The sequence below is a fragment of the Apium graveolens genome, chromosome 4 (assembly GCF_009905375.1).
Source record: "Apium graveolens cultivar Ventura chromosome 4, ASM990537v1, whole genome shotgun sequence".
Classification (NCBI taxonomy): Eukaryota; Viridiplantae; Streptophyta; class Magnoliopsida; order Apiales; family Apiaceae; genus Apium; species Apium graveolens.
Window position 1 is genome coordinate 118385945 of NC_133650.1, and position 13964 is coordinate 118399908.

Here is a 13964-nt window from a genome sequence, read left to right on the forward strand (position 1 = left end):
TTTTCATTTTTAAGTATAGTGTGGGTCGTTGCGCTATCTAAAAGACAAATATCTTCCTCTTTTATTATATGCCCTATGCGAGAATGTAAAATATCCATATTGCTTCAATAACAAATAAATATATAATTGGTAAGGATAATCAGGAAGATATACAATCATATGCATGTGAATGCAAAATAAAGCAAATAAGTACATCAAACATTCTGTTTATCATCTAGGGTAGTGGTGTCGTCAGGAGTCTCATAAAAATCAGCGGTATCCAAATAAGTCATTGTTAAGAGATTGTATGCATGGTCTTTATCTTCGAAAACTAAATTTGTTTCAACAGTCTTGTCTTTGTCCTTCAGGGACGCTTGATAAAGATCAGCTAGGTGTTTTGGCGTACGACAGGTACGTGACCAATTGCCTTTCATTCCACATCTATAACATTCACTTTCAACAACCTTTTTTCCTTTATTAATATTTTTCTCCAACTTCGGGTTGGAATTAGATTTATTATACTTGAAAATAGGGTAATTTTGGATTTGAGATCCACGACCACGGGTTCCTTGTTCATGAGCAAAACCACTTCCACGATTACCACCTCGTCCACGCCCGCCACCTCGTCCACGCCCATAATTCTATATTGCCGCATTTGCTTCAGGGAATGGGCGAGATCCTGTGGGGCGAGACTCATGATTCTTTATCAAAAACTTATTATTTTGTTCAGCAACAAGAAGACAAGAAATCAAATCTGAATATTTTGTAAAACCTTTTTAACGATATTGTTGCTAGAGGAGTACATTTGAGGCATGAAAGGTTGAGTAAGTTTTTTCCAACATATCCGCATCAGTAATATTCTCTCCGCAAGTTTTAATTGAGAACTTATTTTAAAAAGTGCGGAGTTAAATTCACTGACGGTTTTGAAATCTTGCAGCCTTAAATGCATCCAATAATAACGAGCTTTTAGAAGAATCACAGTCTTTTGATGATCATACATATCCTTTAAATTTTTCCAAAATTCAAGTGGATTTTTTACCGTAAGATATTCACTTTTAAGTGCCTCATGGAGATGGCGGCGAAGAAAGATCATAACTTTTGCGCGGTTTGACTCAGCCTCTTGATTTTTCTCTTTAATTGAATTTCCAAGACCTTGTGTAGCCAAGTGAATTTCAATATCCAATATCCATGACAAGTAATTCTTTCCCGTAATATCAAGAGCCTCGAATTCAAGTTTCGTAAAGTTTGACATATTATAAACTATACAAAAGGTGTTAGTAAAATATATTAAATATTTACTACAAATAATAAGACTAATAAATCACAAGTGTAATATTTTAAAAATATTCACTCTTATCATGTAACAATAATAAATAATTATGAACAAAGGTTACTCCAATAAATTTAGTTCTAAACTATAATGAACATAAAATAATGAGTAAAATAAAATTAACAAAGGATAACCTACGAAATATTATTTTTATTCTTAAAGATTTTCATGCATAATATCATGCATAACACGTAATTAATCAATAAACAATTATATGCACAAGACTAGCATCAATATTGATATTAATTTCTCGTTTCATATCAAAAACAAAGAACAAATATATAAAATGATGAACACAAACTCTGAACTATAACAGAAAGGTACACATGATCAAAATGTTTGCGACTAAAAATGAGACACTACTATTTATTACGCATGAATAAAGATATCCAGTACTAGTGCCTAGTGGTTACTCATTTTTATTTATTAATATTCTTATATGACACATACAGAACATGGAGCTCCAATCACTACTCTTCATTTTGGAAATTTCATTCTTAGATAGGCACGTCATGGTGGAAAAGAAAAATTATAAATTTAATCTAATCTTTTTACTCATGTTAGTCACTAACAACAAAAAGTAAAGAGGGTCCAGTTTGCATGAATTTAGGGTAGCAAAAACACTCAACCAAGAACACAATCCAGAGGATTAAAATAATATAGTATTATCCAAAAAAAATAATTGTAATGCATGTAGATCATACATTTGGTTTAAATGGGATATAAGAGATTGCTCCTTCTAAATTTTATGCAAACCAAACTCCTTTCAAAGTTTTGAGCAACTCGTGTTGATAACGTATTAGAAATATATTGTATACATTATATATAAGATGAATATGAGAGAGAAGACATCATATGAAATTGTATTTCATTCAAGTGTGTATCTAACTAGATGAGACTTGAGTCCTATTTATAGGCTCACTAGAACATAGGTAGAGAAATTCAAAGGCCAAATACATGTACTTGAAAAGCCAAAAGTCAATAGTTATGATTTTGGAAAGTCAAGAGGTTGTTCTAGAGTATTCTAGAGACATCCATATTCTAACAGGAACATAATTTTTGTTTTCAAATATATAGTTTCACATACGTTAACGTAGAGAAACCGATCCGCCTCTAAAAAAATAGGGTCTTTATCGACCATAAATCCTATCGTAATTCGGGAAAAATCAATTGTTATGGATTTATCTATACTCTTTATTAATAAGCGAAATTATTTATAATTTGGTCCTAAAAGTACCAAAGTACCAAATTTTGGTACTTACCTGACATAAGTTGACTTTTATTCTCTACAAACTTTGTTTTTAACATAAATCGACTTCCATTCTTTGTAAATTTTATTTTCTTTGCAACTATTAAGTAAATTACTAACATAAATTGACTTATATTCTCTGTAAACTTTATTTATTTATTAATTATTTTTAAAATTTTATTAAATTACGTTAAATTAAGTAAAATGACATATATTTACTTTTATATTGAAAAACTATTGACAGCAAAGTAAACTACTAACACATATTTTCTATTAGTTAGTGTCAATTTCAGTGTCAGTTTATTTTTAAATTGGATAATATTATTTTAAAAATAATTAAGTAATAGCAAATGGCTTTAGTAACATTTATTAACTTTTAAACTGAAAATTATTGATTTAACGATCGTATTTGTTATTGTCCATCCCAACGCTTATTTACTTTAAATTAAAAAACATGTTTTAACAATAACAAATTTATGGGCTGTATTTAGATTATATTAAGTAATATTACATTAAGTTTAATAACATCTATATACTTTTAATTTGTAAATTAATTTTTATCGATAATTGGGTAATATTAAATAAACTATTTTGAAAAGGCTAATTATAAGATAATTATTAAATAATATTAAATTATCTAAAAAATAGATATTTGCTTCATAAGATAGAGATATAATTCGTTTCCCAAAAATAAAACTAATATGTTAGATTTCTATATCAAGTAAAACAATGCAAAATTAGAATTATAGTGGAAAATTTCATAACTGATTCGATTCTTTTTAACCACATAACTATTTTTTACAAGTACCAATTTAATATTTGATATTAATATATTAATTTTAATTCGTATTTCGTACAAATTATGAATAATTCTCTACAAATATTAATTCGATATTTTTAGTCTCGCACTCGTGTTTCACACACGTTATCAACTATCAACGATCTATACTAATAAGCGAAACCATGTTTAGGTCCCAAATTTTGTTACTCATTAAAAAATTATACAATTTGTTATTGTCCATCACGACGCTTATTTACTTTAAATTAAAAAACGTGTTTTAACAATAACAAATTTATTGGATGTATTTAGGTTATATTAAGTAATATTAAATTAAGTTTAATAACATCTATATACTTTTAATTTGTAAATTAACTTTTATCGATAATTGGGTAATATTAAATACACTATTTTGAAAAGGCTAATTATAAGATAATTATTAAATAATATTAAATTATCTAAAGAATATATATTTGATTCGTAAGATAGAGATACAATTCGTTTCACAAAAATAAAACTAATATGTTAGATTTCTATATCAAGTAAAACAATGCAAAATTAGAATTATAGTGGAAAATTTCATAACTGATTCGATTCTTTTTAACCACATAACTATTTTTTGCAAGTACCAATTTAACATTCGATATTAATATATTAATTTTAATTCGTGTTTCGCACAAATTATGAATAATTCTCTACAAATACTAATTCGATATTTTTAGTCTCGCACCCGTGTTTCGCACAGTTTATCAACTATCAATGATCAATACTAATAAGCGAAACCATGTTTAGGTCCCAAATTTTGGTACTCATTAAAAATTATACAACTAGTTTTAAAATTTTATGTAATAAAATCTCAACCGACAAAAATTAACTCTTACTCTCTGAAAATTTTATTTCCTTCAATTTTTATTTGTTGCTGAACATCCAAGCATCTGTTTACTTTAAAATAATCGTATTACTAAGTTAACATGTCATATTTGTATAAGTAAATAATTAGGTGCATGTATAACTATAACTATACGGTGAAATTTTAGAGTTACACTTAATTTCAATTTTTTTAACTACATATTTTAAGAGCATTTTATATATTATATTTAGATTTGTATTTTATATGAATTATGAGTTTCAGTTTTATGCAAATAATAATGTAATACTATTATTTTTAATTTCGGACTCGTGCGAAACACGGGTTATTAACTAGTCATGATTAAACAAAGACGTCGTTTTAAATCTAATCGTAGCCAAAATTACGTTAAAAAAATTAGAAAAACTAGCTTATGGCCGGTGCTTTGCACACAGGTATTTCAAAAATTATTTAATAAAATAAATAAATAAATAAATTTATAATTAAAATTGAATAATATAATTGTGAAAGATTAAGTTATCTATATAATAAATATATTGCATCTACATATTATGATAAATTTATTTAAGAACTACTTTCGTTACATAAGTTATTTTATGTTATATATTTTATGAGATTATTCCTATAAATAGATCTGTCAAATTTTAAAATTTACTTCAAATTTGTATTAAAAACTTATCATAGGTAGCACAATTCATATTTATAATTTTATTGCAAAGTTTCTATAATTAAAATGAGTTATAATAAATATATGGATATTTTATAAAGTTAATATGAATATGAAACCAAAAAATTGATAGTCCATCGGGTCAAAATTAAAATTAAAAATTATATTCGAACCAAAACATGAATACCAAATCTTAGGAAAGAGTTATCTAGCAATTTATAATATATAAATTACGGGTATATGACATGTCAACTCAAAGCAAATTAAAGAGATCGTAGAATTATTGAAGGGGGGTGAGGTTCACGGCAGGGGGGTTTGGGATCATAAAAGGAAATGGGGAATAATAGCAAATGAAGAAAAACTTTCCAGAAAAGTCGAATCCAAGAGTACGGGAGCGTAGGCCCACTTTTCGTATTATTTTACCCCACACTCGCCTTTCTCACGCCTGCTCTTCACCTCCCCACCTTCTCTATGTCGACCCACATATACAACGTGTCAACAAAGTACAAATCCGAACAAAGACCATGGCCGTTATCAATGTGTCCGATCAATAATTCGATCCCGTTAAAGTAGTAATTAATGAATACAATTATTAGTTAACAAAAATTTTTACGAGTTTTTTAGTACTATCACTTCTCTCATTTTATTTATACTAATTACGGATTGCTTTTAACACTCTAATAATTTTTAATTATATATTTTATTTTAAAAGTATTAATATTGTAATATATTTTTTTAGTAGTTGCAAAAAATTGAAGAATACAATTATTTATAATAATATATGTCTGAATATAATATAATATATCGTGACTGAAAATAAATAATATAATATAAGATATTTTTAACCTGTAGAAATTGTTTATAAGATAGGGAATATACAAATGAAGAATATTAAAGTTTAAATATAATATGCTGTTTAGGGGGATTTGAATCCTGAACCCTATGAGAGATGAGAGAAGTTTAGATATTAATTTAATAAATAATAATTTATTATTACATTTAACGATTCTTGTTTATCTGAGTTATGATCTAACGACTGTTATATATCGTACCAAACAACTGACCCACAACCAAATAGAGGGTGTTTTGCTTATAATAGTATAGTTTAGATTAGTTTGAAACTGGTACGCTCATGGGACTTTTTAATATTTTTTATTTATTTTTATTATTGCTAAATAATGGTTTATATATATGTATGTATGTATGTATGTTAAAATAATATATGTAATTGATGACTTTTAAGATAAATGTTTAATTTAGATTTTAGAACATAGTTCGTAGGATTCCGAGAAGAAAGAGCTCGTGAGAAAACTCTTCTCGAACCTGGAAGTTTTGATTGCTTATGTTTTTAATATTTAGATATAATGATTTTGATCATTGGATTTCAAAAATCTAAAGATTATGATTAATAAGGATAACCGAGCTAAGGTTGAACCAAATTATAACTCATTACAGTTATAGTTAAGTACTCCTTCCGTCCCTTTTTAATTGTCACATTTGCAAAAAATAAAATTATCCCTATAGAGTTTTTTTTACCGTAGGTAACCCGCAGCCACTATCCTTCGGGTGCGCACTGGTAAACCCTACAGGATCACGTAATAGCCTGCAAACCATGTGAACCAAAGTAAACCGCATTTAAGCGACATGCTCTGACTCAGGAGTCATAATCATAAATTCTCCTTATGTGGGATTCGAACCTGTGACCAAGAGAATAATTATCTCTTCTTTAACCAACTGAGACAACCATTGCGGGCCCCCTATCGAGTTGTCATATTCTTGTTCGCATATTTGTACAGATTTTTCCCTATTTACCCATTGATTGTTCTTTTTTTTTTGAAACAAGAGAACTTCATTAATTTAAGTGCGAATCAGACAAAAGTAGCCCTAACACACTATGTATAGGAGTTATAAACAAATTGTAGCAACTTATCAAACAAGAAATTTTCGCCAAATTATCTGCTACCCAATTTGCGTGCTTCTAAACATGTTGGACAATCACGTCCCTTTTACGTTGCAGAATTCTATCACAAGCTGCAAGAACATGACCCACCTCAAGGTAGTTCAGAATATTCGGGGTGCACCTCAGATATCATTACTGAGAATATTTTATAAAGGTTCGGATATATGAACTGCATAGGACCATAAAAACAATGATCCTTTTAGAAACCAGGCCTTAAATTTAAATCTCATTTAAGCATTTAGTATAATGTTGAGCTGCCATTATCAGATATATAAAGAAGAGTACTGCAAATACAATTTCATAGTGATAGAGATCAGTAGCATAAGAGAATCGTAAAATTAACATAAACACAACTAGAGATTAAAAGATGATGTAGTGAAATTTTTTTCCTCATCTAGTCATCGATGTCCAGGTAGTTAAACAAGTTTGAAACAACTTTCACCTTTTCTGTAATAATTTAAATACATAAACTCAATTAGCAAATAGAGATAAGATATATTCAGTAAATATATAGCAAACTAGATAGTTTACAATAGAAAATAATTCAATATATAGTAGGCTGGACAGTTTGCAGAAAACAACAGAGGTAAAAATAACAGACTGGACAATTTTCGTAAATTACCAGATTGAATTTAGCAGCAAAACAGGGAAGGAAATAACATAAAATAGAGAATTAACGCCAGTTTACATTCAGCAGAAACATAATAGAACATAACATATAAATCATAAGAGAAAAACAATAGCATATTCAAAATTAGCAGATTTACCATTTTCAAGTTTCTCATGCTGCAAATACTCCCCTGGTTCTGCTCTAAGGTCAGTGACATTCTCAAAATTTCTTAGCCAATATTGGCTACAAACTAACGCTTCAAGGGAACTTCGATAGGCATCGATAGTTTTTCCACCGATTCTAAAAGTGGCTTCCGAGACAACGGAGGAAATTGGCATACCCAACACGTGCTTAGCTATTTCCGAAAGTATCAGGAATCTCGTGGAATTCACCTTCCACCATGCTAATATGTCAAAGCCCTGATCTTTCCTTTCCCTTGCATCAACCAAGTACACATCAAGTTCCGATTTCCCTATCCCTCATTCATCCGAATCTTCCATATACTTTTCATAATCATCTGCCCACGAGAAATTTGGTTGATTTGTTTTAGGTGTAGAAGAAGAATTTGCATGACCCTTCGAGTTCATGTAATAGTCAAAAAGTTCTTCAAAGACTTCAATACCTTTTCACGCATTAGAACATTTTTAGTAGATCCTTTCCCATAAATTTTGGCAAAGCAAAAATCTATGTAGGTCATTTTATATCTCGAACACAACCGTCACATACAACAAGAAATTTATATTATCCATATTGTCCCAATACTTGTCGTATTTATCATTCATTTTTTAGCCATATCTCTCATCAATATATCTTTACTTGAACACAATCTTATAATGGCCTCTTGAACCTTTACAAGCTCAATAAAAAAGAAATTGGAAGTGCAATATTTGGAACCCGATAATTTTAAGGTAACATCATAAAAGCTAAGAATTTAATGAAACGATTGACATTACCAAAATCATCATGAAAGGGAGAACCTTCTACAACTTTCTTCTTTTTTTTCTTTGAATTTTCACCGACAACCTCAAGATCATTCCCCTTAAAGAAATGTTCATAGTCGTTATCTTCAACAACCATTCTTATAAAATCTCCCTCATATTTTACCGTAACTTCCAACATTATGTAAGTTTAATTTCACCTAGTTTCAACATCAAGGTACACCATCTTATCACATTTTATCTTCTCTCTTTCTACACATTTTCTAATTTTTTCAAGCCTTGCCGAAGAAGACCTAACATATCTAGTTGCATTTTGAATTCTAGCAATTGAATCGTGTTATTCTTTCAAACCATCCTTAACTACTAAATTCAAAATGTGAGCACAACATCGCATATGGAGAAATTTATTCTCCAATATAGCCCCCAGTCCTCTAAAAATTTCTTTAAATGTGAGATTGCTTTATCGTTGGAAGATGCATTATCTAATGTGATGGTGAATATACGATCTGTCCCCATTGTGCAAATAAATCAAGTAACATTTTCCTGATTGCAAGCCCTTTATGGCTTCCAATTTAAGGAAAGTTTAGAATTCTTTTGCACATCTTCCAATCATCATTAATCCAATGAGTCGTAAGGCACATATAATTAATGTTTTGTACGGATGTCCAAGTCTTCGTTGTGAAAGAAACTCTTTGAAAAGCCAAACTGTTCTCCATATATTTTAAGACAATCCCTAACAACGGTCCATCTACTTGGAATCTTAAATCTTAGTTTTGCTTCATTTAATAATTCCCTAAACCCTTCGTGTTCTACAATCCTAAAAGGTTGATTGTCTTTTATACACATTAAGGCAACCTTAACCTCTCTTGATTGAAGGTGTGATTTTTAACGGTGCTTAGTTCCTTTGATATCTTTTCAAATTGCAATATCTTTTGCAATTTATCAAGATTATTTTGAGGTGGTGATTTAGGACATACGGTGTTCAAATGACTCAACATTGTAAATTTCTCATTTCGTGAATAACATCCAATTATTACCCAACATAATCGACACTTAGCTTTCTCTTTACCAATCAGAAGACCTTTAATTTTATCAAAATAATCCATACTACTGAAATCATTTTACCCTTAAAAGTTCCATCCTTTTTATCATCACATTTTACTTCTTCATCTTATAAGTTCACATTTATCTATAAATGAAGAAATATATCTAAAATTTAGAGAACTAGCAAGTACATAGGATATTATGAATTATACATTGGAATACATACCACATCATTTGTTTGGTGTTGAGCCTGAGTAGACGCTGGAGCCTGAGTTACTTCTTTTTCCGGCTGAGTTAGATTAATCTCGGATGGTTCCATCAGTTCTCAACCAACCCTAGTTGGAATTGAATCTTCCAGACTCTTAGCAACTGCCAGTTAGCACACAGCAGTCGCCTCTATTATCTCCATAAAATTGTATATGATTGTTTAATCTGATAATAGATTTAGGTCATAAAAGAGTTTGAGTGAGTCTGTAATCATACACAACTGAAGTCTGAAGGCCTATGATCAAGCCCAAGTGTTCAAGAGCCCAGTCCATTCATCTGTATACATACTTGAAATGTTGACCTCTATTTCAAGCTTCCCAAATTCCTTGATCAATTCCTCGGATGAAGTGATCATGTTTAACCTTTCTTTTCTGCTTAAAGTGTCTGCCACCATATTTACTTTACCTGGATGACAGTTAATTGCACAATCATAGTCCTTGATTAATTCTAACCATATTATCTGCCTCATGTTCAATTCCTTATGGGTAAAGATATACTTCAAACTTTTGTGGTCCGTATAAATTTCACACTTCTCTCCATTAAGAATATGCCTCCATATCTTTCATTACAAATACTATAGCTACCAATTCAAGATAATGGGTTGGATACTTCTGTTCATGTATTTTTAATTTCTTTGAGGCGTAGGCTATCACCTTGTTATGTTGCATCAAAACACATCCCAAACCTTTGTGTGAATCGTCAGTGTAGATAACAAAGTTTCCTTGATCATCTGGCAAGACTAATGTTAGGAATATATGTGTATTAGTTTGATGATAAGTTAAACAAAACACTTAAGTAGAAATCTAGTGTCTGTAGCCTCAACGGATAAGACCACTTTGGCTATCCGTTGATGGAGTAGCTTTACTTAGAAATAAGTTTAGTATTGTAGCACATTTCAGTCTTTGTAAATGAGTTATAATTCTTAGAAGTTGTAGGAAATTATAAGTCATGTTGACTACTAGTGGATATGCAAATAGGAGGGCTAATTGTAAATATTTGATGCCTTGTAATTTTGTATAAATGAAGTAGTATCAACTGATAAATTAAAGACCTTCAACGGATGAGAAACAAAGCCTCAATGGATGTCTTTAAAGCTTCAACGGATAACATCCATCAACGGATGAGTGCATCAACGGATAACGCTTCAACTGCTAAAACATCAACGGATAAGAGCATCAACGGATGAAAGCTTCAATGGATGCTCAGTTCCATAGCAGTTGATAGTGACAAATCATAATCTGACAGAGGCACATGGGTTGACAGAGACAATTGGAATATGGTAGCCTCTTGGAGGAATCAAGAAAAAGCAACATTTCCATTCTGGTGCAAACAAGGAAGTATTCAAAGATTCACAGATTATCTTAGATTGCATTGGACAGAGAAATGAAGAAGAAACATGTGAAGAACTGTTTTATAATAGTATTTTATCTTTGTCTTCACTTGATATACTTGGTGATATATAAACCAAGTTTCAGCTAGTAATTAGAAGTGAATTTTCAAGATCTGTTTAGAAAAATTCAGAGAGAAAATCATCTAGCTTGTACTAGGAAGCAGCTGTGAACAATTCTTTGTATCACAGATTTTCTGAAATACACATCTCTGGTGGAACAACAAATCTACCAGAAAAGTTTCTAAAGCCTTTGTGTTCTTTACTTTTGTGTTTTGAATATATATCTGTCTGCACTTGCTTAAAATAATTCACACACATCTGTTCATCAGACACTTAACTTTTGAAACTGCTCAAAACTTGAAAAAGTTTTGAGATTTACATTCAACCCCCCTTCTGTAAATCTCATTGTTAGTTCCTTGGGAATAACAACTAATACTGGTGTTGATACTAATCTTTCCTTTAATTCCTGAAAACTCTCCTCGCACTTCTCATTCCATTCAAATTTCTAATTCTTTCTAGTGAGCTTTGTCAATGGTGTAGCTATTCTCGAAAAATCTTGCACAAACCTTTTGTAGTAACCGACCAATCCCATAAAGGTTCTAACTTCTGTTGGTATTTTTGGTCTCTCCCAGTTAATTATAGCTTCAATCTTCGACGGATCTACCTTACTCCTTCATTACTAATAACGTGTCCAAGAAATTGTACTTCTCGTAACCAAAACTCACACTTTGAAAACTTTGCGTAAAATTTCTTCCATCGCAGTATCTCCAAAACTATCCTTAGATGTTCAGCATGCTCTTCTTCTATCTTTGAGTAGACCAAAATGTCATCTATGAATACAATCACAAATTTGTCCAAATACTTATTCAATACTCGATCCATCAATTCCATAAAAGCTGCTGGTGCATTTGTTAATCCAAATTGCCATCACTAAGAACTCATAGTGTCCGTATCTAGTTCTGAATGCTGACTTTGGAATATCTTCTCACTTGATCTTCAGTTGATGATATCTAGATCTTATGTCAATCTTAGAAAATAATAAAACGCCTTTCAGTTGGTCAAACAAATCATCAATCCTTGATAATGAATACTTATTCTTAATGGTCAACTTATTCAATTCTCGATAGTCGATACACATTCGCATACTACCAATTTTCGTCTTGACAAATAACACTGGTGCACCTCACGGGGATACACTTGGTCTTATAACTCCTTTTTCTAAAGATCATGCAACTGAAATGCTAATTCTTTCATCTTAACTGGGGCCATATGATAAGGAGCTTTAGAAACTAGTTTTATCCCTGGTGCCAAATCAATAGAAAACTCAATCTCTCTATCGGGAGGTAATCCTAGAAGATCATCTGGAAAGACATCTAGAAATTCATTAACTAATGGAATAGCTTCTTGTGTTGGAACCTCCTTGCTAATGTCTATCATATTGGCCAAGTATGCTTCACAATTTTGACGTAATAACTTCTTCGCTTTAGCTATCGTTAAAAACTTATTTTCCTGTTTATTTCCTTGAATTAACACATTCTTCTTTTTATCCAATATATGAAGCTTCACTTTTCTATTCTTATAATCGATCTGAGCATTATTTTCTGACAACCAATCCATTCTTAAGATAACATCAAACTCTCCCAGCTTAAAAGGTATTAAGTTGGCATAAACATGATGTCCTCCTATCTCAATATCATATCTCGGACACACTTGATCCATGGGAACTTGGTTCTTATTAGCTAATTCTATCATTAACACTATTCTAACATGTTAGGCCCGTAATCAACTGTAGAGGAGGGGGGGGGTGAATACAATTTATGCAAATAATTCGATGAAGCTTTAACAGAATCAACAATTTTTATATTAACAGATAAAAACTGATTACAAATGTACTCTCTCGAAAGGATGAACAATTATCATTGAGAGCTATTACGTTTTGTGAATGATATAACAATGTACGCAACTCTTATAGCATGAACCTAATCTGTGCTTTATATATAGCACAGTTACACAAAATCAATAAGGAATCCTATTCTATTACAATAAGGAAACCTATTACATATCCATGTACAATTTCTTCTAATATAAAGTCCTTCATCGCCTTGAATTCCTGTTTTCCTTTTCCTTCTCGAATATCTACTGATGTGACAAATCCTGATGATATCATCTGCTGATCATCAAGTACTGATATAAGTACTGATGATGTCACTCTTCAGTAAATACTGATATAAGTCCTGATAAGAACTTCTGATAGTTTCTGTCCAGATATCATCAATTATATCTAACAACCTCCCCAACTTGTGCATTATGAAAATATGTACAAGTTCCAATTGATGATATCAAAACTATCTAAATGCGGAAATCAAGTAAACATATTCATTCTTACTTCAGTGAATATCAGACTTACTCTTTATTCTGAACTCTAACACAGTCCGGAAAATCTTCAAAAAACTACCTCAGCAGATTTTCTTCCATTACATTGAAATACCATTGCATCCTCTATTTGTATTTTTTCAGTTTATCTGTTGATTCATCATTCTTATAGATGGCAGCCCTGAGGTCATGTAACTTTGAATTTCCAAGAGATAGATCATCCAGTTCCAGAAAACCAATTTTCTTTCCATCAGGATTAAAAGATAAAACTTTAGTCCCTAGACTCATTTCTATCTTGGCTCCTCTAATAGGCATATCAACAACATATTTAGTTTGATCAATGTACTTTGGAATGTAGTTATATTTGTAAGGCATTCATTTCTGCTTTAACTGTATCAGGTTCTTTATAAATGCAGACCATCTGGCAGTTACATAATTAGTTACCTTGAGAATTGTAGCAATAAGTTCCAATTCCTGCCATGGTTTGTCTCTTAACTGTTCTTGAGTCAAC